This window comes from Camelus dromedarius, chromosome 20, assembly GCF_036321535.1.
Source record: "Camelus dromedarius isolate mCamDro1 chromosome 20, mCamDro1.pat, whole genome shotgun sequence".
NCBI lineage: Eukaryota > Metazoa > Chordata > Mammalia > Artiodactyla > Camelidae > Camelus > Camelus dromedarius.
In genome coordinates, this window is record NC_087455.1 from 15,308,449 (window position 1) to 15,329,363 (window position 20,915).

Below are 20,915 nucleotides of genomic sequence, written 5' to 3' on the forward strand. Positions count from 1 at the left end.
ATAAGAATAGTGGAGCGGCTCCTAGACATTGGACCCATTCTATACCTTAGGTCATCCTGCTCTGCCCTAATAGTGCCTGTTACAAAACACAGTGACAGCAGAATCTCCTTGCAAGCTACATGCTTCTGCTGGTTATGAGATGGTCCGGAAGGACGGATATCTCATGCTGGTAAAACTGAGCACTCACATTCTAAACTAGCACATTCAAGCTTTGGTCTCGAGAAGAGATGCTGCAGCTTGTGGTAAAAACACATTTTACAGGCCAAGCCGGTGTCCCCCTGCCTGCCAACTACATGACCTTGGGCAAGTCACTTAATCTTCTTCAGTTTCAATTTCTTCATCCAAAAAATGTAGATAATACTGTGTACCTCAGGCACAGCTATGGAAACAATAAAAAGACTGTGGTTTCCAGGGGTCTGGGGAAAGGGAGGGAGGGGAGGGTGAGCAGATGGAGCACAAGGGATTTTTCGGGCGATGAAATTATTCTGTGTGATACTGTAGTGGTGGCTACATGTCATTATGCATCAGTCAAAGCCCATAGAATGTACAACATCAAGAGTGAACCCTAATGTAAACTATGGACTTTGGTTGATAATAACGTGTCCATGTTGGTTCATCGATTGTACCAAACATGCCACATTGATGAGGGATGTTAAGGGCCGGGGAGTATACCTGTGTGGGTGGGGAGGGCTATGTGTGAACTTTCTGTATTTTCTGCTCAATTCTGCTGTAAACCTGAAACTGCTCTAAAAAAATAAATAAATAAAGTCTATTAAAAAAATAAAAGAAAAAAATAGAAAAAGAAAGAAAAACAGAAGTTGTGAGGATTATAGTAAACGAAAAAAAAAACCAAACCCTAGCTATTTGAATATCTGCATTAAATTAAACCTTTCTGGCCCCAGCCCTCATTTTGCCATCTTAAGAAGTTTCTTCCCCCCTCTTTCAGGTTACCTCTCCTCCGTGGGCATCCCCAGTTCAAATATTTAGCGCTGGTTTTGCAGAGAGAAGAGCCACTCAGCCCCACAGGTGGCAGCATACTTTCAATGAGGCTGCAGCTGCCACTGTTTCAGAGTGAAAGCCATCTGGCCTCCTTGGCTAACTCACTACTGAAACATCCTGCTGAGCCGCCACATGCCCCCGACCACCAACCCATGAGGCCAAGGAGGGACCCAGTCCCACGCAGCTGCTGTGGTCAGCAGGCACGTGGCAAGGATGCAGAGGGCGCCTCTGTGAGTACAGGAGGGGCCTCCCTCCCCTGGAAGAAGGCGTTACAGCGGACACTTCACCTGCCTCTCCCACGTCTTAGATCGGTTTTCATATTACAGACTTCTAAGGTACCCAGCTGTCTCTGCCGACACCCACTCTCAGCCACTTTCTCAAAGCACACCTCCAGCCAGCACGGCCAAGTTGGAAAGCATGTCAGACCCAGCAGCACACCGTGACAGAACCACTCTCTCCCGTGGCTTCTTTGGTCCTCAGCGTCCCTGGAGGAAGAGAAAGGCCCTCCCTCTCAAACTCTCAAGCCTGTCTCCTGCAAGTGGATGAGTGTGTTTCATCTGTAGGAAAACCACACCAACGGGTCAAGGTCCTGGACCAGCCCTGGAGACAGAGGGGATGCTCCCTTTACCTGCCGCACCCCTCTTAGAGCCACACACATTTGAGACCACCGAGTAACTTAGAGGTAGATTAAAATGGGGGCTATTTGACCACTCAGTTTATGTTTCGTGGTAATTACTTAGGAAAGCTGTTGCTCTGGTGTCCTGCCCTAAGGAAGATGGTGAGGCAGGTAAAGTAGGCAAGGTGGGCATAGCAGAGGAGGGGCAGAGAGTGTAGGGGGTAAGAGCATGGATGCCAGTGACAGAGCAAATCAGGTTGAACATGGAGAAGGAAGAAGGAAGGCGAGACTGGAAAAGGAAGCAAAGAAACTGGTACATCGTCTTCACTGATAATAAATATTTATGACATTTAGGCAAGGTTCCAATACGTAATAGCTTTCTGAACTTGCGACATTTCCTTAAGTTTTCTGAACTTTCCTATTCTCATTTATAAAAATGAGATTATTCAGTACATTATCACTTCAATGTATTGGTTTGAGAAGTAACCCAGCGAATATCTGTGAAAATATCTCACACATGTAATAAACACTCAATAAATTTCAGTTAAATGTAGGTGTAAGGTACAAATTTTAAATCAACAATGTACTGCCATTTGTTGAATTTTTTTAAAGGCTCCATTGGATTACACCCCCAGTCTCGTAAACCCTAGAATTAACTAAGATGCACACATTAAGTCCCTAACAGCTGCCATAGGGGGGTATGTCACATGGGGCTCTTCCTACAAAACCACATGAAATATGTGAGTGTGGGCTGGCTCCAAATCTCTCTTCAAGTGGGTGGGGGCACACACACTCACTGCTACAATCGCAGGGTCAGTTGTGTACTGGAGAAGCTCAATGTGTATCTGAAATCTTGATAATTATAAAAGGAGACATTCAGTCTTTAACAGCTTCTGAAAATACTGCAGTACAACAGAGAATGATAGAACCTGCCTGAAAATAGCTACCCAAACAGTTTCCCTTTCGTGATTGAAATAAAAAAAATAACTTCCTGCCCTGAATGCCTCATTAAAATTCTCTGCAGTTGAATAAGTTCTAGAATTGTTCCCATTACTGTGAGCCTTGGATGCCAGGGTCTGGAACTCGGCTTGGAGAAATGGAAGACTGTAAGTAGGGATGGGGGCACCCAGGCTCCCGCATTGGCTTCCCTCAGTCTGGAAATGGGCTTGATGGGAAGGAAGCAAGAGGTCCTCAGTACCATGTGTGACCTTCAAAACAGTCCAGGAGTGTAACTCTCAGCAATCTTTTTAAAAAGGATATTGCGTGTTAGCTCCTGCAGGACAAGATTGTCTTAATATCTTTGAATCCTCACTTTGTAACTCCTGACGTGTCATAGATGTAGGGGGTCACTGTCTGATAAAAGCGTGGAAGCAAAGAACCAGATGAAGGAAGACTTGAGGAAATAACTGAACGAATAGCTGACAATAAATAAATGTTGAATAAATGAGAGAGTCGGAAAAGCTGCTCAGTAGGGCTTTTCCAATTGCCTGAAGCCCTAGAGAAGTGTCTAGGGCCTCGGCTTTACAAATTAAGGAGCCAGGTTTTATCCGGAGGGATGAGAAGAGATCCTCAGGGGTTTGACCCATTTAACCTGATTCAGAAAGCAGTGCTTTGTTTAATTCACCAGAGTGTCAAGTTGCTAATTTACTATGAGAAATCTTAACTTCTAGCATACAAAAGTGCTTAGCCCAATTTCTGACTCACAGTAGGCACACAACATTATTTATGGACCTCATATAACGTTTAGTCTATTCAACAAATATTTAATGAGCACACGCTGTGAGCCAGGCACTGAGCTTAGCCCGGGGAAGACAGTGGGGAGCAAACCTATCATATGGTGCCATCAGGCGGGCCCCTCCCGTGGGAAAGTCTACACAGGAACCTTCTTTAAAATGGAAATGCTGCTTGTTGCACATAGAAGCAGAGAAAACAGAATGTGATGATCTTAATAGAGAATTTCCCCTAACTCTGAGAGATCGACGTTTATATTTTCCTACTCTTTCTAATCTAGTGCATTATCAAAAGAAGAGTTGGCATCAGGACTTAGATCATGAATGCACTGTTTCATCCCGGGTGTGCTCCTCCCCTGGGATCTCTTTAGCTTCAAGCAGAGTGCTGCACATTTGCTCCTATTTTACTTACCTCTCGTCCCCCCAAAAGCATGGTGTAGTGCTTGGCATCTACTGGACATCCAGCATTTTATGAGAAACTACTACAAAAGCCAGAGCCAGTGATTCATACACTCATAAGTGTGGAAGGATTTATAAGGATAACAGAATTGTTGGCATCGCAACTGTCATACAGTTAAAAAAAAAATAATCAGGAATAGAGTTACTGAAACCAGGCAGATGCAGAAAGGGACCAGAATGGGTTATGATTCACAAAGAAATTAAATGGTAAATAAGGCAATATTATGCGTATGCTTATATCAGCTTCCATGTGTGTATGAGTGTACCAGGGCTTCTTCAACAACAGACTACAAACTGGGTGACTTATTCAACAGAAATGTATTGTCTCACACCGCCAGAGGCTAGAATGCCCAAATCAAGATGTCAGCAGGGTTGGTTCCTTCAGGGGACTGTTGGGGAGAAACTGTCCCACGCCTCTCTCCTAGCTTTTGGTGCTTTGCTGGCAATCACTGGTGTTCCCTGGCTTCTAGAAATGCCACCCTAACCTCTGCTTTCATCTTCACGTGGTGTTCTCCCTGGGCATGTCTGTCTTTGGGTTCAAATTTCCCCTTTTCATAAGAACACCAGTCCTATGGGATTAGGGCCCATCCTAATGACTTCATTTTAACTTGATCATCTTTGCAAAGACCTTACTTCCAAAATAAGGTCACATTCTGAGCTACTGGGGGCCAGGACTGAAAGATTTTTTTCCAAGAGATACAAGTCAATCCACAATAATATGTCTGTCATTCATAGACGATGTGTCCATAAGTATTCAAGAAAATGTTAACGGGGATAGCTTCTAAAAAGTTGACTATGAGAACAGGGGATTTTTATTTCCTGCTTTCCACCTTTTAATCCTATTTGGAAATTTAAGCATGAGCCCATACTAGTTTCCTGATTAAAAAATTACTATCATGAATGTCTAATTGAGGCTTTCTTCATTATGTTGTTAGAAACAAGCAACAGAGGAAATACAAGAGGAAATACAGAGCTGCCCTAAGCATTTTGTGTCTGAAACAAATACTTCAGGATTTGGACAAGTAGGAGGAAGTCTAGATTCTGTTTCCAATGAACACAGTGCTTTACTATGACATATAATCGAGGCTGTGAGCTGTCTAGACCTAGCCTAGCTTAATCCCATTTGGGACACAAAGTCTGATATGTTTTTGGCCTTGAACCTGGGCAAAAGGCAGTATCTGTGACCCATTCTGAGTCACTGTAGCTTACTGGCTGATACCGAACAACATCTCTTCTGTTCTTAAAAAGTGGATTAATTTGGAATTTGCTGTCTCCGCTGTGATCCCTTAAAAGAGCTACGATTACAGAGCCAAGCAAGGCCATCTGAGGTGGAGGCTCATTCCCGCTGTATGTGCACCTGACGATTTTCTCTGAGTGGCTCCCCAGTCCCATGCCTCTAAGGCCACAAGTGTGTCATCCTGTGGGGCCCAGCCAAAGAACTTCAGTACGTGTCTTTCATCAGTACATTCAAGGCCAATGCCACACGAAATTTATTTCAGCTGTCTCCCAGTTCAGTTCTCACTTCTACAGAAGAAGAATGAGCTAATGGAAAACTTTGGTTTCAGTGTCAATATGAGATTGTGCTGAAAAAGGAGAACTTTTAATGTAAAATTAGAGAGACCCTATTTAATTCATTAGTCAATCAGCAACTTTCATTTTCTTTGAGAGTTTGCTGAGTACCTGGCATTGGGGCAACATGTGAGTGATTAATAACATGGGCCTCAGAAGCAGAAAGTCTTGGGTCTGAGTACACACTCTGTCAAATATTTAAGGTTGGACCACACAATATTTCCAGCACTCAATCATTCGGAAATGTAACTCAAGGCAGTGAACAGGCACATTCTAATTTAGCATAGCAAAACTAGATGATTATTTATAAGAAATGGGTTCTACCCTTCTACACTGTTGGTAGGAATGTAACTTGCTGCAGCCACTATGGAGAATAGTATTGAGGTTCCTTAAAAAACTAAAAACAGAGTTACCATACGATCAGGCAATCCCACTCCAGGGCATATATCCAGAGGGAACTCTAATTCAAAAAGATACATGCACCCCAATATTCATAGCAGCACTATTTACAATAGCCAAGACATGGGAACAACCTAAATGTCCATTGACAGATAACCATTTAAAGACGCTGTGGTATATTTATACAATGGAATACTACTCAGCCATAAAAAATGAGATAATGCCATTTGCAGCAACATGGATGGACCTAGAGATTATCATACTAAGTGAAGTAAGTCAGACAGAGAAAGACAAATATATATGCTATCACCTATATGCAGAATCTAAAATATAATGCAAACAAACTTATGTACAAACAAACCTATGGTTACTGGGGGGAAAGGGCAGGGGGATAAATTAGGAGTTTGGGATTAGCAGATACAAACAACTATATATAAAATAGGTAAACAACAAGGTCTTACTGTATAGCACAGAGAACTATACTTAATATACTATAATAAACCATAATGAAAAATATGAAAAATAATATGTATATATAGAGAGGTAACTGAATCATTTTGCTGTACATCAGAAACTAACACAATATTGTAAATCAATTATGCTTCAATTAAAAAAAAAGCAATAGGTTCTGTTACAGTAATAGGAACAAAACTAATCTCTCATGAAGGTTACTAAAAGTTTTTTTTTTTTTCCAAATGAAACTTTTTGCCTGCCCAGTATCTTTGAATATCCATTCTATGGTATTGTTGGAGACCAGGCTTTTCCATCTTCTTGCCCCACCATCCCTGTCACATGACTTCATTACAATGAGGGCAGGAGTTCTGCTACAGCTTCAGCCATCATGCCTGCTTCACAATCAGGAAGCAAGTAGGAGGACCAAAGGTCTTCTCCCTAATGGAAGCCCTTCCCATCAGACCAAACTTAATCTATCGCTGGTCAGAACTGCATTGCATCACTACACTAGGTAGACTGCAGTTGGGAAAGTGAATACTTACTTTCTCATCTCTATGTTAAACAAAAGCAAAGCAGAATCAGTGTTGAGTGAACCAATTCTTGACTAAAGCAGGGATGGGAGGGAGAAGACTTCAGTTACTCAATGAGCTCTTCATTTATGTTATTTCTATTTCCACAATAAGATGGGGAACTAGGTTCAGGGAAGTCGCAACAATTACCCAAAATGTAGAGGTAGGATTCAAGCCCCAGACATTCCAACTCCAACATTTTTGCTCTTAAAAACAGCCTCCCTTGTTTTGGGCAAGAATCTCAAGTTTCGCTTTAAGCACTTCATTCCACAGTAATGTTCTGTATTACAATGTAGAATTAACAATCATGTCTGCAGCTGGCAAGATACCGCCTTCACTGGCTTTAGGAAACAGTGGGATTGACAGCTTACTTGATTATTCAAGGTGGAGGCTTGCAAACACTACGGGGCATCACAGCTACTGGTCTCTCAATACAGTAGGCAAAAAATCGTTTATTTTACGGCCAATGATAAGGTCTCCAACTTGATATAAGTAACAGTAATTCTCTCTGCCTCTTGTAATTAAATTAATGATCTAACAGGCCTTTTACGGTCATTTTTTAAGTTGTAAGCAGAAGGATGTTTAAACCACTTCCTCAAAAAGTAAAAAGCAAAAAGATACGGTTCTTGGGGCTTCTATGAAAAGATGCTCAACAAGGTGCGTCTAAACTATGGTGGCTAAGAGATTAGTGATGGGCGGGGTTAGAAGGATTTGAGTTGGCTTCCTGAGACCGTAAACTGTGAGTAAACTGGGACCCAAAGAGTATGTGGAACAGAATGTTAGATTAAAAATTAAACCACAAGTACAGAGTCTGCATGTCATTCAGGGGACAAGGTCTTCTGCTCATCCCAATGCCTGGTTATTTAGATGGAAGGTTTATCTTCACAGTGTGTTGCCTAATGCTTAGGACTGAACTTCATAGAATATAGATAAACATCATTTCAAGGTAACATCTACCTTCAGAATTCTCCGTGTCATCGCACAAGGTGAGCCGTGAACAAAAACATAGCACTTGTGTCCTTGAGAACAGAAACTGAACTGCATGATCGAAAAAAACGAGGTGGGCAGTAGTTGTCCTGGGTGTGTAAGTGACAGCATCAGAGCATCGGCCTTGGAAACTGGCCCACAGCAAATCACTCACTCACTCTTTCCACAAACCTTTATTGATCACCTACTGAGCTAATCACCATGACCCTACTTGGAATAACCTGATCACAGACAAAGGCAGGCAGAGGCCTGCTTGAGTGTGAAGACTCACTTAAACCAGGCACCACCTCACTTCTCGAGAGCCACCTTGAAACAAACCTGTCTCATCACCCTTCCCAGGAGCAAGAGGAAGATGAGCCCACAATGACCACAAGCATGAAAAACAAATTCTTACTAGGATTTTAAAAGGTTTTGAAGTCTTCACAGGCAAGAGCTTTGTGTTGAATAATCAAACAATTAAGAGATTTCTGAGAATCACACAGGGCTTATCCCAAAGTAAGCAAAAAGCTATTAGGAACCTGCTGGGTTATCCAGTTGTTTATTCAACATGATTTTTAAAGTAACACAATCTGTACAAATTGATACATATTTTGGAGCTATTAATGGTCATCACGCATGACCTGATGGCCACCTTCACTTAGCACTTACTTTTCTGAATTGAGCTGCTGAATTCATAACTTTGTGTGCCCTGGCCTTCATCACACCTGGTAGCAAATTTTGCACTATATTTAAATAGTCTCATGCACTGTATGTTCTCTAAGGGCTGCAAGTGTTCCTTATTCATTGGTGCATACTCAGTAGTTAACACAGAGCTTGGTATAGAGTTGATTCTCAATTTACTTTTTAATATATAAATATATATGCTCATTTTTCTCTCAAAGGTAAAACTTCACAACTGGTTAGCAAAATCACTTATGTCCGAAGTATAAAAAATAACTATTCTTACTTTAATAAAAAGACAAAACAGGTGGGTGGATAATTTTATTTGAAATCTTCTGCTCTATTCTTCTTGGAGGAAAAAAACAGCAGCAAAATCTCTCCATGTTATCCACATGAAGAGGTGAAACAGTATCTTATGGTCAGTTCATGCTGTTATGACAGAATATCACTCTGGGTGGCTTAAACAACCAAAGTTTATTTCTGGAAGCTGGAAAGGCTAAGATCAAGGTGCTGGCAGACTGGGGGTCTGATGAAGGCATTCCTCCTGGTTTGCAGACAGACATCTTCTCATTGTGCCCTTACATAGAAGAAAGCAGAGAGTGAATGCAAGCTCTCTCATGTCTCTTCTTATAAGGGCACTAATCCCATTCATGAGGGTTCCATCCTCCCACCTCCTAATGCCATCATATTAGGGGTTATGATTTCAACATATGGCTTTTGTGGACACAAGTATTCAGTCCCTAACAAACAGTTTTCTAAGGTGAAGTTCTGAGTGGTATCTTGGTTCCTAAGAACTCTAGGCATGACTTACAACCCACACAATGTACGGGAACAATTCCACAACACCTTGTTCCACCATTTCACTGCTTACTTGTCAGATTTTTATGCGTGTTCACACCAAGATACGCAGGCACTCCTGGCAGCTAATAATTTGGTGCTATTTCAAACAAATGTTCAATAGTTACTTATTTGGGCAGGGAGAAGCAGATTTTTCTCTAAATAAAATTTATACTGAAATAGATGCACTTACTAATTCAAATTCTCCTACCAAAGCACTGAAATAATTTGGCAAAACCTTTCTTTGTTTTTCCTCTGCAGTTCTTATTTTTCTTTCATTTTCTTGTGATACTTAAGAAACGAGTCACCTTCTTGGGAAGCATGTTAATGTGTGCAAAATTTAGATAATAAAATAAGTTCTGGGACACAGCACTATATCATACATTATTCATTTTTAGAATTTCAACAGACTTTCAGCTCTGCCCGGACACGTGAGTCACAACACTCAACAGAGATAGGTGGGTGATAACAAGGAGGGCCCTTCTCTTTTTGACTTGAGGAAGCTCTCTATTTTGGCAGGAACAGAACTAATTAAGCCTCACAAGTAACGTGTGGTAGAAAATTTGAGACACCATAGTTCTGATTTATTTTAAGAATGCTTTCCCCCACTCCCTGATGCCCAACCTCTGACTAGACTCCAAGATGCTGCTTTTTGGGTGTGCTCCTTTAGATTCATTAAGACTTCCAGAAAGGTATAAGACAACCCCATTTAGTAAAACAATAGGGCTTTGAAGTAATTTAAGTGCTGTCCCACAGCAGTCTCTGCAGAAGCCTAAAGGAAAGGAGACATTATCATAAAGGTATGTGCAGAGGCGGCTTTTGTCTAATGAAGTGAACCCCATTACGATGCCCAGGAGATTCACAAAGCTTTTAAGAAAAATGAATTGGCAGAAATAGACCAGCTTGGGTTGATAGGAACAGATACAGACAAAATGAAAAGAGGTCTTTGGAACCCCTGAGAAAGCCACAAACCTGAAAACATGGCTACCTTTCATGAAAGGGGAAGATAACTCAGAGGGTGGAAATAATAGCCCGGAGAGTAGAACCAAGAGTCATGAGGAATTGTTTCCAAGTCTTTAGTCCTACTCAGGTTAACTCCCAATCTGTGCCCTGCTGAACTTCAGAATTGCTGTGAACTTATGGCTCCTATATGCATCCCATTTCTCCCTCTTCTGAACAGAAGCATTTATAGTCACTATCTTATGGGAGTGCTACCATTAAATGTTGGGTGCATGTGAAGATAGCTTGATTTTTTACTTTGCAGATCTTGTCTTTTTACTTTATAGATCTTGAAAGGAACTATCCTCAAGGAAATGTTCTTGAGGGACATCCTGGAAGCCCCACTCACACTTGGATCATCTAAATGATAAAGAAACTCTGGACTTTGAACTGATGCCATAAGAAGATGAGATATTTTAGGGGTCTCAGAAGAGGGTCAGTGTATTTCATATGTGGGGTTATGAATCACTGGGAACCAGAGAGAAGACTGAGTGGACCAAAGAATGACAATATCCACCAGACATACCAAACCAATTGATCTTAGCATTATCTCTGATAATGAATGGGAGGGTATACCAAGTCCCTGGCTATAATTATATATTATAATTATAGGGCATCTCTACTGCTTGCCTAGCAGATTGCTAGGTACTGTGTTGGATCCAGAGAAGTCAGGGTTCCTGAGCTCCAAGAAATGACAACTCCATCCATGGTCCAGATTTGACCTTCCCATGAGATCAATCCCTTTAGTGTTGTCCTGTGTCCAGGGAGAGCAAACTCTGTCTTTTGGTTTCAGAAGACCTCATTACCGTTATTGGAAAGAACATTTTGGTCAGAGATAGACAATGGATTGTTTCCACTTTCTTGTCTGGAAAGGCTATTTAGAGAAGGGGGAAGTGAGTGAGCAAGAGTTTCTGGTGCTGTGATGGATGATGAAGGCTTCGCTCCATGCTGCAATGGCCCAGAAAAGGCAGCAGCCACACACATAATGCTCGTTACTGCTAATGGGAGTTGGGTCTGGCATTCGGAGAAGAGCATGCCCTTGGAGCTGCGATTCTCTCTGTGGACAAATTGACATTGAGGGAACCTTTGTCATAAATAACGCCTGACGTTCAAGAGAATATTTAGCCCATTGCTGCAGAGGGAAGACAAAAGAGTCATTGAAGTTTCACAGACTCTGAGCGCTCTCTTCGGGAAGATGAACAAAGGCACAACAGGCTTCAGGACTGCAGTGATGGACAAAAGCAGCAAAGAAGGGGTTCTGAGTGGCTGGGACTAGTGATGGCTGTGGTGTAGACATATATGTCAAATATCCAGGTACAAAATGAAAAATTCAGTTCCTGTTCCCAAAAGCTGCAGTCTGCTGCTTCATGATATATATTTATATGGACAAAAAATAAAATAAAAAATAAAACACTAATTCAAGGTCATAGTACATTCAACCAAGAATCCTGTCCCTGGAAGACTGTTTCAAGGTATTTTAATGAAGGTCCCGTGGTATGTAAATTAACAAATAAATGAATGAATAAAAAATATATGAAGGATAAATAAGTAAACACGAGACTTAACAACCAGCTTCTTTGAACCTTTTTGCCTGTCATTCATCTCCAAGAATCTTTCAGGGAGTTAATTTTAAATTCTTCTAAGAGAGTTGAAGACCAATGGCCTAAACGCTCCTCAAACCACACTACTCAGTTTCGAGGGTAGATTTCAGGAGTCTGATAAGTACTATAGAGAGTTCGCTCACAAAACCTTGTCTAAGTGGAGTGTGGTTTGTCAGAACCCTCAGTGTAACAATCTGGACCAACCCTTTCAACCGCCCCTTGTCCCACACGCCCCCATGCTCATTATGCTCTGACCACATTGGGCTTGTCTCCATTCTCTGAACAGATCCAGCTCCAGCCTGCCTCAGGGGCTTTGAACATCTTGTTTCCCCTGGCTGTGCTCCAGGCTCACCACCTGGCAGCCTCTCAGCCTCTCACGAATGAGAAGACCAACTCTGGTCTCATGGTAAGTGTTGCCACCGCTGACAAGACCCCTCTGACCACTCCATCTACGGGAGACCTTCTCCCTCTGTTTGGTCCTTTGTCTTCTTCATAGCATTTTTTTTTTATTATTGATTTATAATCATTTTACAATGTTATGTCAAATCTTCATAGCATCTTTGATCCTTTGTATCAAAGAGGTTCGGAACATGCTACCCCAAAATATGCCTCTGTAGTGTGAGGATTGTTTTGAGGTAAAGATAAACAAATCTAGCAGGCACAGGAAAAAGCTCTTTATCTCTCCCTTAACTGCCTAAAATAAAGCATAAATTTCCCCTTGTGTAAAGGAAATCCACATTTATAGAAGAATTTTCCATTAGTAAAGTCATCTGTATTAGGAAGAGAGCTACTCCCAGAGACATTTTTTTTTCACCTGAGACTCTTATCTGCATAACAAGGCAAACTTTATTTACATATTTTGCCTCCCCTCAGCCCTCCTAATTCACTTCCCCCTGCCCAAGTGTCAAACTTCTGTTCCTTTCCATAGCTCAGGATAGCATACAAGTCTTAGTCACCTCCCTGAGTCTCACATTTTTATGAAACTCTCATGTGTATGTATGTAATTGAAATTTATTTTTTCTCCCATTAATCTGTCTGTCAATTTAATTCTTAGACCAGCCACAGGATCTAGATGTGTAGAGGGAAGCTTTTTCCTCCTTTACAGTGTCTTTATTTGTATATGTTCTTGCTATTCCTTTTCTTTCCGCTACAATTCAAGCTCCATGAAGGCTGATGCAGTGCCTACCTGGCTCCTTATTTTATTCTCAGGGCTAGCAGAGTAGCTCTCACATGATACAAGATAAACAAATGTTGAATAAACAATCGAATGTATTCCTACCCCTCCCATTACAATTTTAAGAAAATGAGGAAAACAAAAGAAAACAAATTCATATTGAGAGATACATTCAAAACAAAAAATTTCCAGCATATATCCTGTGGGCAATAAATATTCAGTCCAAGTATTACTTCTTTTACATTTATAACCAAATGCTAAACAAAAATAGCTCATTCAAGAAAATCTTGAAAGGCACTAAGGGAACTAACATTTATTTCTCTCTCAAATACAGGATCCACGTCATTTCTTGTAATTCTTCCAATAACTCTGGGATAGATACAATAAGAAAAACAAATCATTGTAGTTTTATTGTCTTTCCTCCTCTGCAGATGTGTGACATTTAAATAACAATAAGAAATAGCATATATAGATCTCATGGTTCAAGAGAAACTGGGATCAGTATAGACACGAATGGCCAACAGTGGTGTCATGGGAGATGCGGGTCTTGAGTCTTGAAGAGTGAGGGACATTCAGAAGGCAGAGGGGAAAAGGGTGGTCAGTCCATGCAGACAGCAGAGCTTGAACGAAGTATACATAGGACAGGAGTCAGCACAAAGCATCGGGAAAAAAAAAAAAAACAGTGGAGAGTGCAAAACGGCTGGTGGGTCGTGACAGGGAGACGTTAGAAAGATTGATCTGTCTGCACGCTGGAATTCCTTAAATTCTAGGCTAAGGAAACCAGATCTTATGCTCCATACAAAAGCAAACCGTCAAAAGTTTGGTTATGTCGAAAACTTCATTTAAGGAAATTTAGTTTGTGACCAGGTGAACTGTCGTAAAGAGAAGCTGGAAAAAGTCACAAGGTGAGTAAGGACTAGGGATGCACGTACAACATGATGAGTGTAGTTAACATCGCTGCATGGTGTATTTGAAAGCTGCTGAGAGGGTAAACCCTACAAATTGTTAGCACAAGGAAAAACATCTTTTGGTTTTTTTTTTTTTTTGTCACTATATGAGGAGATGGATGTTACTAAAGTTATTGTGTAATCATTTTCCAGTATATGTACGTTGAGTATATGTATATTATGAGGTGCACCTTACACTCAGAGCTGTATGTCAATTATACTTCAACACAACTGAAAAAAAATTATCTTCCAATCTAGGGGAAGAAAAGAGAAGCTGGAAAAGGGGAGGGTTTTTAAAGAGCTAATGTTCTTATCTAGGTGCTTGGCAGCAGAAGTCAATCAAAGTGTTTACTTGTATTAGTCAGGGTCTATTTAGTAAAACAGAAACTGCTCCAAGTATTTTAAACAGAAAGAATTTAATGCAGAGAATTGACAACACAGATGATATAATAAGAACTGAGAAGTAAAACGGCACAGTGAGGCAAACCAGGAATTAACAGCGTCAGGAAGCTGTTACCACCCTCAAGGTTGGTGCAACAGTGGGAAGGAGGAAGGGTACTAGTGGAGTCTAGTCTAGAGGCTGGAACCAAAGAGAGCCCGCCGGGACGCAGAGGTCGTTAATCAGAACCTGGAGCCCTGCAGCGGCTCTAATGGCTGCTGGAGATGCTACCCATGGAGAGAGAACACAAGAGAAAGAAAACACCATGGCTCTCCCTCCTTCCATCTCCCACTAGTGGTTCCTTTGGCCAAACCTAGACAGAAGGCAATGGGCAAGATATTCTGAAATATATTGTTCCCTGCACGTCACAGAAGAAAAGGAGACTGGTGAATGTTTCTGAGAGTTAACAGGCAAAAAGACCCAGCACATCAATTAAAGAAAAGAGAAGCTGGAACTATATGACTGGTAAGCTATAAAGGGTAAAGAAGAAAAAGTGTCCAGGTATATGGTTCAATCATACCATCAAAAGAAAATCAAGAAATCAAGAGAAAAGGTTTACAAAGAAGAGCATCTGTATTGTCAGAGTTCTCCAAAGAAACAGAACCGATAGCGTGTGTGTAGGTGTGGAGACAGATTGAGAGAGACCCTAAGGAATTGGCTCACTTGATTATGGAGTCTTGAGACAAGTCCCAAGACCTGCAGGGTGAGTTGGCAAGTTGAGTCTAATGGCAGGAAAAAGCTAATGTCCCAGCTGGAAGACAGTCAGACGAGAGGGATTCTCTCTTATTCGGGAAAGGGTCAGCTTTTTGTTCTATTCAGGCCTTCAACTGTTTGGATGAAGCCAGCCCCCATTAGGGAGGGCAATCTGCTGCTTGACTCAGTCTACTGAGTTCAGTGTTAATCTCATCCAAAAATATCCTCACAGAAACACTCAGAAAAATGTTTGACCACATATCTGGGCACCCCACAGCCCAGTCAAGCTGACACATAAAATCAGCCATCAGAGCATCTGAGTCTGGACTAACAGCAACCTATGTGGAAATTCCATGAAAAAAATATAGAGCTCAGGGAGGTGGTCAGGATTGGACAAAATAAATTTCAGAGTCATCCAATGTACAGAGAACAAATGAAGCCATAGACAGGAGCCAGAGAAGATGGCAGAATCACAACCTGGAGGCTCTGTGAGCCCTTCTCTCAGGAAACATTAGGTGCTATTGGGCATGTTGTTATTACTGAGACAGGGGCGTCTAAGACACTTCAGGCAGATGTTCCCCTCCAGGCTGAAAGGGTTTTCTTGCTGGCCTTCAGTTAATCAGAACATCCTATTTACCGGAACACCTAAACCTTAAGGATAATGAGATCTTGCTCTATCTCCTTTTATTTAAAGGCATCTAGGTCAATTTCTAAGTTTGTGTCCCTGATTCTGAGACTTAGCGGACGTATCTGTTTCATCATCTTCACACCTTCATAGTTGGAGAACACTGATCTCCACTATTTCGAATAGTCTAACCATTGTAACAGTAACCTCAAAATATCTGTGGCTGAGGATAATAAAAGTTTATTTCTTCCCATGTCATCCTCCAATACTGCTGGCGCATAATTCTGCCACATGTGAAAAGAATGGTGGTTTCTGTGAACACCAAGGTTCAAACTGTGTGCTAAATGCTTGCAAAAATAATTACCACATGAAATCAAAGTGACATACATCGTGAGGGACGCCTTTCCAACTTGGCTTCAGAACATTTTTCAAAAAAGTCTATCTCCTGCTGTGACTTTATGCAATTATACACAGCATGATTAGATGGGGGAAAAATATTCCCTAAATACCATGAACAGCTAAAATAAAGTTCTAATCAATTCACTGATTTTAAGCCATTTCAGAATATATCCCAGGTACTAAAACGATCATCCTTAACTTTCCTTATTTTGGTAGAAATTAAGTTCTGTTTTTGTTGACTAAAAAAATTCTGCTCAAGATAAAATATTAAGATCCTTAAAACCCTCATCAGATAATGCAAATTAAAATAAGATACTATCTTTTGCCTGTCAGGTTGGTAATGGTTAAGAAAGAAAGTATCAAGTTTAGCAAGAATATGAGGAAAGGAGCAACCTTATATTCTTCCAGAACAAGCACAATCACTACACTTTAGGGCAAGATAGCCACTATAATCCTTTTGTAGGCCAACTTGGCAAAATGTATTTAGAACCATTAAGAAATATTTAAGCCCTTTAATCCAGTAATTCCACTTTTAGTAATTTGCCCCAAGGAAATTACTGAACACGCATAAGAAAGTTCATCACAATATTGTATATGGTGGGGGAAAAAAGTATATATATATTTCAAAAAAGATGGTGTGGTTATATAAATCAGTGATGGCATATATGATACAATATTCTTTGACCTAAATGATTAAGAATAAAACATTGGCAAATAAACTTAGGTATATCAGTATGATAAAATACCACATTGCCATTTTTTTAAAGGTAGAGAGGTATTATAATACTATAATCCTATTCTCATAAACTCTGTATAACATATGTATATGTAGCTGTGTAAACACACACACACACACACACACACGAGTAGAGAAATATAATACTTTAGAAGTATATGCACCAAAAATACTTGTAGAGCTTAGATCTTCCTGGAGATGATATCTACTTCAAAATGTTGCTGCCAAGATTCAGTTATAAATATACACATATAATTGACATACATAAAATAAAAAGTAATTTTATTTTTATATTTTATATATTTTATTATTTACTATAGTTTCTATTTATGTATCATACATTATATGTTTATATCAGATATAAACATACGTAATATTATATATAATATAATTGTGTGTATATCTATGTATATATATACATACAAACTCCTATCAGAGGACTTGGAAAATAGGAGACCTTCAAAGAATGCTAATGACTTTCTTGCCTTCACAATGTTTTCCATATGTAGCACCCACCCACACTATTCTATATCTAACATGATTTGGCTCCAAGAACACAATCAGGGATAGAGAATTATCTCGGGAAGGGGAATAAATCACGCAGAAAACAACCAAGCCTCTGGACCTCTTTGCAGCATCTCCGCACACATCCTGTCAAGCCAAAGCTCTAAGCTGATGTCAGTTTCCAAATGACAGCAGGATGACAGGGCTTCACTACCCAGCACGAGATCCTCAAGTCTACCTCAGTGATGAACTAGACCAAGGATAACCTTTTTCGGGAAAGCGCTCTCTGATTAACTTTTAAAAGCATGAATCAGGCCCTAGAAAGGCTTAGGTTCATTACTTTAAAATAATCACATAAAGGAACTTATGGCCACATATCCAGGCCTAATGGATTCTGCCCCTTGAAAGAGGCATAATTTTGGACTCTCTTTCTAGGTCCCTGTTGGGTTTCCATGGGAACAAATGTCTGAGGGTCAACTCTACTCATTTCGGGGTTGGGGAGCTATACAATTGGGTAAGACAAAAATCTGTCTCCTTTCAGAGCTGATTGGTTCTAACTATGGGCATATATTTGGCCATAACACAGGAATGAAAGCACCTGATGTGAAGAGATTTTAAGTCCAGAGCAGGACACACTTCACAGAAGTGTGACGTAATTGTAGCCCCTCCAAATCGCTGCCTGACAAGCTGTTCCCTGACCACCTTTAGTCTGCTTTCCCTTTTGTTCAAAGAAAGGGTAGATGGTATCTTTTCAGGCATTCAACACGAAAGGAGAGAAGGACTCTCAGACCCCATCCTGCAGTCTGATTTAACAGAAGTGAATGAAGAACTGAATGGAACAGCGAGGTTTTACTCCACTGTGAAATAAATTAAACCTCAAAACACACAATGCCCTAAACTACTTGCTAACTATTGGTTAAGTCATTTTTGCAAATGCATATTCCAGTAAGGACCTCTGTTCTGACTCCAGACCAGGGCTTCAGAATGCTACATACAGGCGGTTGGAACCGCAATGAGGGAGGAACGCAGACTCCAAAGGAATTCTTCTGGCCAAAGTAAGAAATGCTGCACTCACCCGTCAATTCCAGGGGAATATCTATACATGATTGAGATGCTAGACAGACGTCAGTGAGAGGCAGGGCACTTCAAGACAGGCCAAGCTCCTCCTAGAAGAGATTTCTGGGCTGTCACTCTCTTCTTTTCTCCTTAGTAGCTTTTTCAAACTATCTCACACCATCTCAAAGTCTCAAACTCTCAGACTCATGACCTTTCTCTTCACCTTCAGAAAGACAGCTTTACCTCCTAATTCATAGAGAAAAATAAAATACCCAGATTAGATTTTTTTCTAATCTTTTGTCATCCCATTGCCCTCAGAATAAGCTACAAAACCCTTCCTACAGTCTCAGGGTTTCATATTAATATTATACCCACTTAACCCTATGAGATTTGTCTTTCAAACATTTCTCCCCTCTATGGTCCTGATATCTTGAAAATCTTTTGAGTTCATGGAGTGATCCATTCTGTCTCACACTGCATTGTCTTTGCAAGTTCCATTCACTTGGACTGTAACGTTCTCCTTTCCTCCAAGACCATCCTCCCATACCTGCCAACTGCACCCAGGTAACTCCGACTCACGCTTCAAATCTCAGATAAGACACTGCTTTTTTCTGATGTCCTTCCCATGCCTACGAGTTTATTTTAGGCACCTCTGCTTTGCTCACAGCACCTACGAATCCCATTATAACACCTAACCCAAAACATAATAGTTTCTGTTCCCAGTCTATGTCCTGTATTACAAAATTCCCAAGGACAGATATTGTGCCTAAGTTTACCATTCATTGATTTAACAAATATTGCAGTCCTAGTTTGCAATGGTAAGCAAAACCAGATAGGTGAGTTCCTTCATGTCTCTTACAGCCTACTGAGGGAAACACACTGATCAGATGGTCACACACAAAGCTGAACTCTGGTAAATGCTACAAAAGAAAGTTAGGTGTTAAGAAGTCTATAATGAGGAGATTGACCTGGTCACGAATTTCCAGGAAAGGAAGGCCTCCTCTCTTCTGGAGGATGTGATGACTAAGGGGAAATCTGAGATTGAGAAGTGATTAATGGACAGAGAGAAAACGTTTCAATTTAGGGACCAGCATGTGTCAAAGCCCTAGAGTCTGCTTCAGGGAATCGAAAGTGATTCTGTGTGACGGGAGCACTATGAGAATAAATTGGGGAGGTTAATTGAAGACTGGAAAGTAGATAGAGGTCCAGATATTCAGATTTGCATACCTACCCTACAGTCACTGAAGGATTTCACACAGATGTGATGTGATCAGAGTTTTGGTTTGAAAAGGTCATTCTGACTGTAGAGCAGAGAATGGATCAGATGGACCCAGGATTGGATGTTGGTATGCCTGTTAGGATTCTGGCTGTGGCTGTAATCTAGATGGCAGGTGATGGTGGCATGGATTGCATTGGTGGCGCTGGACAAGGAAATAAAGGGAAGATGTGCCTGATGTTTATGAGGAAAAATTAGTGGTACTTGGTGATGGATTAGATATAGGAGTTAAGGAGAAGTTCCCTAGAGCAGTATCTGGCATGTAGTAGCATTACAACAAGAATCTACCCAAATGCATGTTTCCTATGCATTATTAAATGAAAAATAAAGCTCTTGAGTATTATGCAGTATGTAACATTTTGAAATATAGACATATCAACTGAAGAATAAGCTCTAGCTCTGTCACTTACTGAAGAGCTTTGATCAAATCACTTAATTTCTGTGACTTAATTTCTTCATTTTCAAATGGGGAAAAAATATAGGGACCACAGAGGGTACTTTCATGAGAATGAAATGTGAAAATTCACATAAAGCACTTGCTATGATCTTCAGCATTTAGTAAAATGTTCAATATATGTGAGCTTTTAAAATATGAATATAAATGCTATATATCATTATCATATAAATATGGACAAAAAAATACATTAAGGATGTAAATCAGGTTTAATCAGGGAATTATTTTGGTGGGTGTATGAAGAAAGAAAAGAAAGAGAGGGAACCAAAAAGACAAGAATTATACCAGACAAACAATAGATACAAATATGACCACATTTATGAACTGAAAAATTATGTTTACATATACAGTTTAAGACAAATTTTGCATATTTTCAATAAAAATAAATATCTTATTTATGTTTATCATTTTTGTATGCATACTTTAAAAATATTTTCTGCAATGAATATATATATATGTTGCCTATAATAAGAAAAAAAAATTGAAACTACATTTTATGTTTCACCTTCTGCAAGTATAAATAGCCCTGAAGTGTCCATTTTTGTGTTCAAAGATTCTGAAATTTTTTTCTCTGAACGTCTAATCTAGCCATCGATGTTATCTTGTTGTCTCAGGTAACTTCCCTAGACCTGAGGGCACTAAAATGTCCCCACAGTTTGGCCCTTATTTCTGCTTTAAGCATTCAACAGCTAAAATTCAAAAGAACCTCAAATATATATATGTGTCCAACCATA

The 20,915-nt window shown here is 40.3% G+C and overlaps 1 long non-coding RNA gene across 1 annotated transcript in view; it reads right to left on the reverse strand.

Moving 5' to 3' along the window:
- The window catches only part of LOC116148925 (uncharacterized), a 95,451-nt gene that overhangs the window by 14,079 nt on the left and 60,457 nt on the right, over window positions 1-20,915 (reverse strand). The gene's annotated exons all lie outside the window — the stretch shown is intronic.